Source organism: Cryptomeria japonica, chromosome 11 (genome assembly GCF_030272615.1).
Source record: "Cryptomeria japonica chromosome 11, Sugi_1.0, whole genome shotgun sequence".
Lineage (NCBI taxonomy): Eukaryota > Viridiplantae > Streptophyta > Pinopsida > Cupressales > Cupressaceae > Cryptomeria > Cryptomeria japonica.
Window position 1 is genome coordinate 187,973,413 of NC_081415.1, and position 10,712 is coordinate 187,984,124.

Sequence of the window (10,712 nt, forward strand, 5' to 3'; positions counted from 1 at the left end):
GGTGTTCATAGCACTATAGGGGCTCAAATAACTAACGATGGAAGGAATATATTCATTTGAAAGAGCTTACTCATGTCAAATAACTTTTAATAATGAAAGTATTGCAATTTAGTTGCTAAGAATAATCATATGCTCCTCGATTATACCATCCATCAAGATTTAAATCCCTCGAAAGTATGATTGGGCTAGGTTTGACCTTAAGATACTTTAAGCCCCTACTTGCTAGTTTAGGCAAATGCTAGCTTTTGCAAAGAGGAGGACACTATCAATGGATGGCGGCCAATTGCCCTCCTTAATACTTCATACAAAATTATAGCTAAGGCTCTTGTGCAAATAATTAAATGCATTTGTCAAATGATTGTATCCAAAGAAAAGTAGTTTCTTGGGAGGAAGATTTATCTTAGACAATTTGGTTCTTGCATGGGAAATAATTGAATCCCAACAATCTGCTTAAGATAAACTAATTATTAAGCTTGACTTTGACAAAGCTTATAAACGTTTCTATTGGCCATTCATCCTTAAAATGCTTAAATGGATTGGATTTGGACCTAAATTATGTGAACAAATCTATATGTTATTCATGGATGCATCTGCTAGAGTTGTTGTCAATGGTGTGCTCTCTCCTTCATTTCCCTTGCAAAAATCCATTCGACAAGTTTGTCGCCTTGCTCCTTATTTGTATGTCCTTATGACTGATGCGCTTGGTTATATGTTTCAACACACTCTATCAAATAGACTTATTCAAGGAATATCTCTTCCAAACAATGTTACAACTCTAAATTCTCATTTTGCGGATGACAGTATGTTATTCATTCAAAATTATACAGATGAAGTGACTAATATGTTTGACATATTAGATCTTTCTGTTACTATTTTAGGCTCTAAGTTGACCATGCATAAGATTGAATTCATAATAACTCATCCCAACCCTCAACCACCTCGAATTTCTAGTTAATAGCGTGAGGTGAAGCATGTCACTATAACAAGATACCTTGGTATCCCATTTGGTATAGGTGTTTCACTTAATGAGATGTGGAATTGATTCTTGCATAAACTAAAAAATAAACTTCAACAAGTTCCTTTCCATGGCCCATAAAATCCAAGTCGCCAACAAAAATCCTTTTAGCTAGTCATGTCTATATCTCTTCTTGTTGGCTGCCCTTTAAAACTTGCTACAATTACTTGACTCAACTTATTAGAAGTTTCCTTTGGGACAAATGGAGAAATACCAAAGGTATTTTGGCTACTTTGTGGACTCATTGCATCAAACCAAAAGATAAAGGTGGTTTAGGAATTATAGACCCCTATACCCAGGGCATTTGCCTCACTACGAAATGGATTGTGAGAGCTTTGGATGGAGATGCTCCTTGGAAACACCTTGGAGACATTCCTTGGAAACTACTATTGGATGATCTTAAAATTTCTTAGCTAGAAAGATAAGCTTCTTCTTGCACCTTATTTTAAAACATATGGTTCAACACCCGTCAACTCCATTTGGAGTGCTTGGAAAACTAGATCCAAAAAATTAAATTATTATGCTTAGACCTTGAGTCATGGATTGAGTTTTGCCTCTTCTTCCATTTGATGGTACTAGTTGGTTCAAGAAAACAATAGCCCTCTAGCTACTATTAAACACCTCAAAGGTAGAGACTTCTTTAAAAAGGGCATTCAAGTTTTTTGAGACTTATGAGATCCTCTGAATTTTGATTAGAAAACATGGCAACAAATCAAAACGTGGATCAATCTTTCTGTAGTATACATGACCCCTATCCAAAAAATACAACAGCTTGTTAGGCCTAAGTTGTGGTGTCTCGTGTCGTCACCATGTCACGATAACTTTATTAAAGATTGAAAATGGCCTAGCAATTAGAAATTCCAAAGTTTCTCTCTCAAAACTATCTATAAGAAACTCCTTCCTTCCATTCCCTTATCCCACCAACTTAATCTCAAGTGGCATTACAAGCTCAATAGATCAAGATTGAACAAGTTAAGCTCACTCATTTGAAAATCTAAACCTGATGTGCAAGCCCAGTTGATAGTGTGGAAAATTATTCATGTCAAACTCCCTATTAGTGATCTACTGTCTTTTATCAGTCCCCCTCCTTCTTGTCCCTTTTGCTCTGAAAAAAGAAACTATCAAGCATGCATTTTGGCTCTACTCTCATGCTCAAATCCTTTGGGGCCTACTCTTCTCCACTTTCCCTAGGTTATTTCCCCAAGCTTGAACTTGGAAATATACTTTGCTTGGTCTCTCCTCCACTCACAATATTATTACTCAAACGACACATTATTCTTAAGCACATTTGGAGATTCAGGTGCATGGATGCCTTTTCACATACTTTGTACCCCCTTCAAATCAAGTAATTGATTATTTGTATGGATTTCTCTCCACAAATCCTTACTCTTCAAACTGCATTTCAAGTTAATGCAGAGCTCAAAAGGACACTTGAGGACTTGCAAGTTCAACTTAATAATTTTGAGGCAAAGTTTAAAATTCAAGGCATTTAGATAGGTGATATGAGTACTTAGATTGGAGAGACCGAAGATCATTGTACTATGTTGTAATTGGCTACTTTGCTTGTTGTATTAGACCTTTGTTCCAAATGTCATGGACTACTTTGTAGCCATTTTCATTGTTCTAGAGAAGTATAATCAACATATTTATGTTGTCAGTATTGAACTCCATACAAGGTCTGAAATACTTGATCCATTTTCTTATTGCTGGGTAGCAGTTAATATTGCTTGTTTCAATCACTTCTTGTTGTTGGGCAACATTTCTCACTATTGGGCAACATTCTGAATAGATTTGTATGACTACTTTCTCCTTTCTTGTGTACAACACTATGATTTTGTAATTGAATTTTCTTTTTCCAATAAAAAAATAAATGGTGATGATTTATCGCAAAAACAAACAAACACAAAGCTTAGAAAAAGCATGTAAGATGATCTATTGCATCATCTTATAATTTTTTTCATTCATGAATTATATTTTTGGATAACAATTATTATAATTTTTTTAAAAATGTAAAGTTTTATATTTGACATGTAATAATAATATATTGTTATTATTTACTTACATTGAACATGTTACCTTTATGAGACCGAGCAGCTTGACTTAGTGATCAATGACAAAAAGTTTAAAAAGCATGCAAGATGATATAATGTGTCGCCATCTTACACATGGTTTTTCTTTCTCAATCATTGATTTTTATTTTTGCGTAGTAGGCTTTTTCAAAAGGATGAGCATAAATTTGATTAGCAAGAGAAAAATAGCAATGAGATTTTGCCTTTATTTTGCTTCTTGCATGCAACCTTGTTGTAAGTAGCAAGGTAAGCATAAAACACGTATGACCTTTGATAGTTTGTCTCTCCTCAAAATCGCATTCTTTTAGAAACCACAATGCACTACTAATTACCACCCTTGAATATGCTCAGCCAACTCCCTTTTCACTTTAATGCCTAATTTAAACAAATTTTATTTATGATTAATATTTATTTTAGATATAAAGTTCGTATTATAATTAGATCTATTAAAATATTATATATTCTGTTGTTGATGGAATAGTGTAGGTACCCTTTTTCCTACCTAATACAAAACACAGAAGTGATGGATCGTCAAATCGTCACAGCGCACCAGAAGAAGTATCACGAAACAAGCAAGAGACTTAAATATGTTACGTAGACCGCCAAAATTTCTACGTGATTCCATATTTTTCTCTCCTTGCTCTCAAACGGTTATATTTAGTGGCCTCCTGGAAGTCACATTTCTCTTTCTTTGGGAGTTTCCACCTTTGTACTTCTCTTGTATTTTCTTCACCGTGCAAGACTAAAATTTATACGCTATCCGGGTGATTACATATTTTTCTCAGGCTATAATTATTTTCCCAGGCTATGACGACTGACAATTAAAATTGAAAGGACGTGTCTGCCGTGCAATTGTGTCATATTTGAATTTAGTGGCATCTTCGAAGTGACGTTTCTTTTTCGGGGCAATTTCCATATTTGAAGTGACATTTCTCTTTCCTCATAGCTTTCACCTTGGTATTTTCCTTGTATTTTCTCCAGCGTGCAAGACTAAAATATGTTCACTCCAGTTGATTCCATTTTTTTCTGTCTTTGCTCTGACGACTGACTTTAAATTTGAGTGGACGTGTTTGCCGTGCAATTGTGTCATAGTAGAATTTAGTGGCCTCCTTGAAGTTTCAACCTTACAATTTCTCTTGTATTTCTGTATTTCTAGGAGGTTCGTGATGTACGAAATCAGGGTAAAAGTCTGCAGAGAAAATATGTCGGCCACTTTGTAGGTATATGAAATGCACGCGAAACCCTCTCATTCTAATAAAAATTAGATTCTTTGAGTCCAAGGAATACTGAATAGATTCTGTTTGCATCACCTCCCAAATTTATTTTATCATTGTTTTTTAAAATATTTTATTTATTTACTTTAATATTAAAAATCAATTGAGTTAGTAAAAAAAATTAAGTTGTATTCGAACTTAAATTGTTTCTTTCAAGATTTTTTGTTTTGAAAGGCATCCTCTTACACATTCTTTTTATTATTAATATATGTATTTTTCTAATAAAAGAAATTAGTTGAGAAAACAAGATAAATATTTATCATTTTTAGTCTTAATAATACATAAAATTGCTATTAGTTGTTTAATCATTGAAGTGAATGATGTTTAAATAGAATAAATCATTATATAGAATAGTAGAGAAGATTAAGCTAAGCAAAGAAACACCATTAAAAAATGAGTCAAATCTGAAGAAGTAAACAACAAATAAACTCACTTGTTTTGTTTGCACTAGCAACATATAGTAGTATTGTGGGTGTCCAAATATTAATTGTTGATCCTCTATTCTGGTCTTCATAGTGCTATAGGGCTCAAATAACTAAACCATACAAGGCATATATTCATTTCAAATAGCTTACTCATGTCAAATAACTTTTAATAATGAAAGGGTTGTAGTTAATTGCTAAGAATAATAGGGGAGAGGACCCAGTAGTTGTGCACCCTAACTTCATGTTTTTCAATATCCTATATGGAAATTTCAAATCACTCCCAATTTTTACAGCAGCTTACTTGGCAAGTCCCCTTCTTATAACTAAGGTTTCAAAGTTACGTCATCAAATATGATACCACATTAGCATGCTTTTTGCCAAGGTGTCCAAAACAACCCCAAAAAAAGTGAGACCAATAATTGTGAAAAAGAGGCTCCAATAATTGTGTAGCTAACATGGCATCACATGATTAGATTATTTTTACAACTAATGGTACATTTTATTCAGTTATTGGTAGTCATCATCAACAATAACAACTTTAAAGTCACAACTATTGGTGCAATGTTGTCAAAAAAATTGGACATTAAATTAACAAGTATGAGTATCAAATCAACAAGTATGTGTATTAAATCAACAACTTCTATCACAACAACTAGAATGCGTTCAACTATTGGGTCCTCTCCCCTAGTATGCTCCTTGATTATACCACCCACCAAAATTTAAATTGGAAAACCATTTAAAATCTAATATAATCTCATCTTTTTCTTCTTTTTTCTCAAATCTCAATCTACAAAAGAACCTATGCTACCTTAAGGGTGAGCATACCATTCAAACACCAAAGTAGTGCAAAAAAGTAAGAGACAGGCAATATTTACCTCTCATTTTGATTTTGCTAAAATCATGATTTCTCCAATTCTATCCTAAAAGACGAAGTGGAATCCCAAACACAATTTAAATGCCTCTTGATATTCACAATCCAATGCAATCTTCAGGTTCATCTAATCCATAACAATTACAATCCACCAATTTTCAAAATTTTCAAGAAGAGGGTTTGACAACCCAATTTTCCCAAAATGCAAGAATGAAAATAAAACTAAGTTTCTTTTCCTTTATGCCGTTTTTCCAATTTTCAATTTATTTATTTATTTTTATTTCTAATTTAATTTTTTTCTCAAAAATGTACTTCATAAAATTTTAAATGCCTAACTCATTATTTTTGTGACTTAAAAATAAAACTAATTAAATCAAATTCAAATACTTTCCTATACCAATGAAATAAATAGAAAATTAAATATTAATTACATTTGATTAAATTCAAAGAATTAATGATATTTCTCTTTTCTAGAACTCACAAAAGCATTTAACTAGAAAATAATTGATTCATTAAAAATGTTCATGAAAAAAAAAGGCCATTAAATTAAAACATGCAATTATATGTAACACACAACACAAATAGATTCTAGAATCACCTTTATTTTCAATGTGAATTTATATAGGGTCACACAGTACATACCTCATACTCAATTCAAGTACAATAAGGGATGACATATAGACAAGGACCAATGTGATATCTATGAAATAACCACCATTGGTAAATAACTCAAACCTACCAATTTAGGTGGAGAAATATCATATACCTAAACCCTCAAAGAAAATGTCGAGTGTACCTATTAAATATATAGTAAATGAAGCAATGCATACACACCCAATGGGTTACAATATTACAAACATCAAATAAAGATGGAAATATGATCATCTAATATATCTTAAAATACATAAAACATGATGTTAAATATAAATATCTCTAGTAAAGGAATAGGTGCACAATATAGGCAATGAAAAATGTAGGTGGTGGTTCTTCGGGTGCTACAAATTGCAATAAACCCCATTGGGTAGGTCTCAACAAAAAGATTCCCTAGCATTGCAACCAATGCCTAAAAGACTTGTTGACCACCCCCTGCAGCCATAAACAAGCCCTTAGTCACTAATAAGGTCAAGGGTCTAAGAACCCTACAAAAACATCCCTTATTAGCAATGGTGCCCATTGTTGAAAGTTGGTATAGGAATAATATGTGGGTAAGTGCACCAAGATGATGTGCAAAAGGGGGGGGGTATAAGTGGATACTTTTTTCTTCTTCTGAAATCAGGTAAACCTAAACTTGGAGGAGAAAGTTGAGAGTCATCCACTCAAGATATGAAGATACTCAAAGAACAAAGATTGTAGTACTCGGAATCTAGTTTCTAAACTACTAATTTTTTTCAAAATTGGATAAGATTAAGGGGGTCAAATCCTTCACGCACAAAAAATAGACCCTGATTTTTTTTCTGAAAAACACAACATAGTGTATGACATGCGCATCCAAAAAGTCATAGTTAGATATAGTATTTTGACAAATCCTTTGGCAAAAAGATAGGTAAGAGTGAGCACTAGAAGGTGCATATTTTTTTGTAATTTTTTGTTGAGTATTTTAGTTTTTATGATTTTTCCAATCGAGCACATCCTTAAAATCGAGTACTTGTTTGTGCGCGAAGCATAACTTGCACCAAAACAATAGAAAATGGATTTTTTTTTTAAATTGTAAAGAATCAAGTTCACTACAATATTATATAAAGTTTTTTAAATTTGGACAAGTAGATCAAAAGTTATTAAAAAAATGGTACACATATGTCTCTGAGAACTATGGAGACACTGGTAAAAGAAATTCAATAATAATACGTTATTGTTGTTCAAATTTTTTAAAAATTATATGGTTAGAAAGATCAGAAGATGGGTGAAAATATGGTGGCAATTTTAGAAATACCCACTTGATTAAGTGTAAACCTTATGATGACAAATTCAAGAAACCAAGTTCATAAAACAAAACACATCAAAAATGAGGGAAATGGAGGGAAATCAAACTTCCAAACCGCAACTTTGTCATCCAAACCTATTCACAAGCCTAGATCGATAAATGTACGCGGTTTCTTTTGAATAAGAACCGTGTATGGGGTTTTATTTGAATAAGCAACGCGTACACAGTTCTAAGGAGATAATATCGCATACATGATTCTTCCTGTGATACTATAACATAAGGAAATTAATGTGTATGTTTAAAATGTGTGTGTGTGCATACATATATGTATATATATAATATGTATATATGTATATATAATATGTGTATATATATACACACACATATGTATGTATGTAATATGTATAGAATCTACAGTGTATGACGTATATATGCATATATGTCTGTTTATAATATATATATATGTGTGTGTGTGTATTATCTTTTGATATTTTATGTGTACTATATGTATATATGTATGTACATGTATATTGATATATTGTCTTTTGATATCTTATTGTACATTGTATTCCTACCCCCCCCCCCCACTCTCTCTCTCTCTTAGGACCCCACATAACACCTAATGACATCATGTAAGGTCCTTTAGCACAAATATGACCCCTTAAGACCATATGATGTCTTAAGGGGTCATATGATGTTCTAACACATGTGCGGCCCCATTATGACCCTGCATGACCCCCAATGATGCCATGTGACCCCTTTAGACGATGTATGATATATTAAGGGGTCATATGGTGTTGTAACACATGTGTGGCTCAATTAGGACCCCACGTGACCATTAATGACATTATGTGACATCTCTTCCTCTCACCCCATCTCCCTCCCTCCCTTTTTTATTCCTCCCTCCCTCCCTCCCCCATCTCTCTCTCTCTCTCTCTCTCTCTCTCTCTCTCTCTCTCTCTCTCTCTCTCTCTCACATAACACCACATGACCCTTTAGGAGTATATGATGTCCTAAGGGGTCAAGATGACAAGATTGAATTACGGCATCGCAAGGTGGCAAGATGAACCTTTATTACAATATAAAAAGAGGTACCAATACTACTTACAATAATAACAAACCAACATGCTCCCCCTCTCTCCCTTCCATCATACCCCATCGCTCCTCTCTCTCTCTTCTTCTCTCCCTCCCCACTCTTTCTCTCTCCCTACCCCCTTTATCTCCCAAACTTTCCCATCCCCCTCCTCTCTCTCTCTCTCTCTCTCTCTCTCTCTCTCTCTCTCCCCCCTCTCTCTTCATCCCCCTCCCTCTCCCTCTCTCTCTCTCTCTCCCCCTTTCTCTCCCTCTCCCTCCCTCTCCCTCTCCATCCTCTCTCCCACCCCTCTCTCTCTCCCCCCTCTCTCTTCATCCCCCTCCCTCTCCCTCTCTCTCTCTCTCTCTCTCTCTCTCTCTCTCTCTCTCTCTCTCTCTCTCTCTCTCTCTCTCCCCCCCTTTCTCTCCCTGTCCATCCTCTCTCCCGCCCCTCTCTCTCCCTCTCCCTCTATCTCCTTCCCTCTCTCTCTCTATGTCCCCCCTCCCTCCCTCCCTTTTCCTTCACATTTTCTTTATTGGAAGTAATGCACATGAGGTTTTGATTAGATAAAAGTGCATACGAGGTACTGGGAATATGGACATTGGCCTACTGAGCATTTTTAGGGACTAAAGTGTGCAAGGGGTTACTGAACATAACCGCGTACTAGGAATATGGACATTGGCCTACTGAGAATTTTTAGGGACTAAAGTGCGCACGGGGGTTACTGAACATACCACGTACACGGTTGTTGAACATACTTTTAGTTTCCCAACAACCTCAATGGCCTCAAAAAAAGATTTTGAGGTCGTTGAAGGTCCCACTGCAACTGTTACTCGCGCTTCTATGACAGTTTTATATGTAGAAGTAAGTAAAATTTTTGTTTTACATGATTTCAAATGATTGAATTATTGTTCTTATTAGTTTGGTCAATGTTATTGTGATTGTTTAATTGTTTTGATTTAGTACAATAATGATAATGTTCAATTTTATGGTTATTTGATTGTTTAAGAACTTTTATTTACATATATATGTAAAATGATTCTATTTAGGACAACCAGTATTAGCGATGGGAAAGAACAAGCAAGGAATGATGGAACAATGAGAGGCTGAAAAGGAAAGACAAATGCAACATATGAAGAAATTATGGGACATAAGAGCAATGGGACAAGAAGTTACGTCACCCTCAACATCTCAATTCGATTTACTAAATGAACATAATGTAATTGAAGAAGAGATCACAATGAATAATCAAACAAATGATGAAGATGCACCAACAACATTTTATTTACCATATGAACCTAATGAAATGAATGTACCTAATGCACACAATGCACCAATGTTAACACCTCCTAGAATCATTCATAGGGAACCAAAGTATCTAATTGAAATTGATGAGAATATTTTGAAGCCAGTGCCCGATAAAATGAATGAATGAACTTATAGGAGAATTGTTAAAAGAATATGGGAAAACTATTTTGAAAACTTAAATCAAACTGCAAGATGCCAATTAATTGTTGAAATGATTAAAAATTTGAATTTTAGAGAGACAATGAAAATTCTAGGCCTAAGATCATCCAAAATTCATAGCGAAAGAACTATTGTGAGAAATCTATTTGATGCATACCAAGATATTGGTTCAAAATCACGTACTAAAGATTCTAATGTTACTAGACATGTTATTACATCAACCATAATGAGCAAGAAAATAAAAAAATATCATTTGATAAGCAAAACAAGTAAGTCATTAAACATAAGTAGAACAACATTACGTAAATAATTAGATAGGGGGGAGAAAATAGAGGATCCTAACAATAATTCTCTTTGGGCGTTCTCGGGTAGACTACCACGCAAAGACAAGGTTGTTGTTGATGCACTAAGAACATTAATAGAAAGTTTTGGCATGAAAACACAAGGGTTTCTCCTAACCAAAGAGATGTTGTTAGAAGGCGAATTGAATCTAGAAATCATGAGCCACATGCCAAACACTATTTGGATATGACTCAAACAAAATTTTATGAAAGATTCCTTCAAAAGTTTCCTCAAATAAGAATTAGTCAAAGATTTT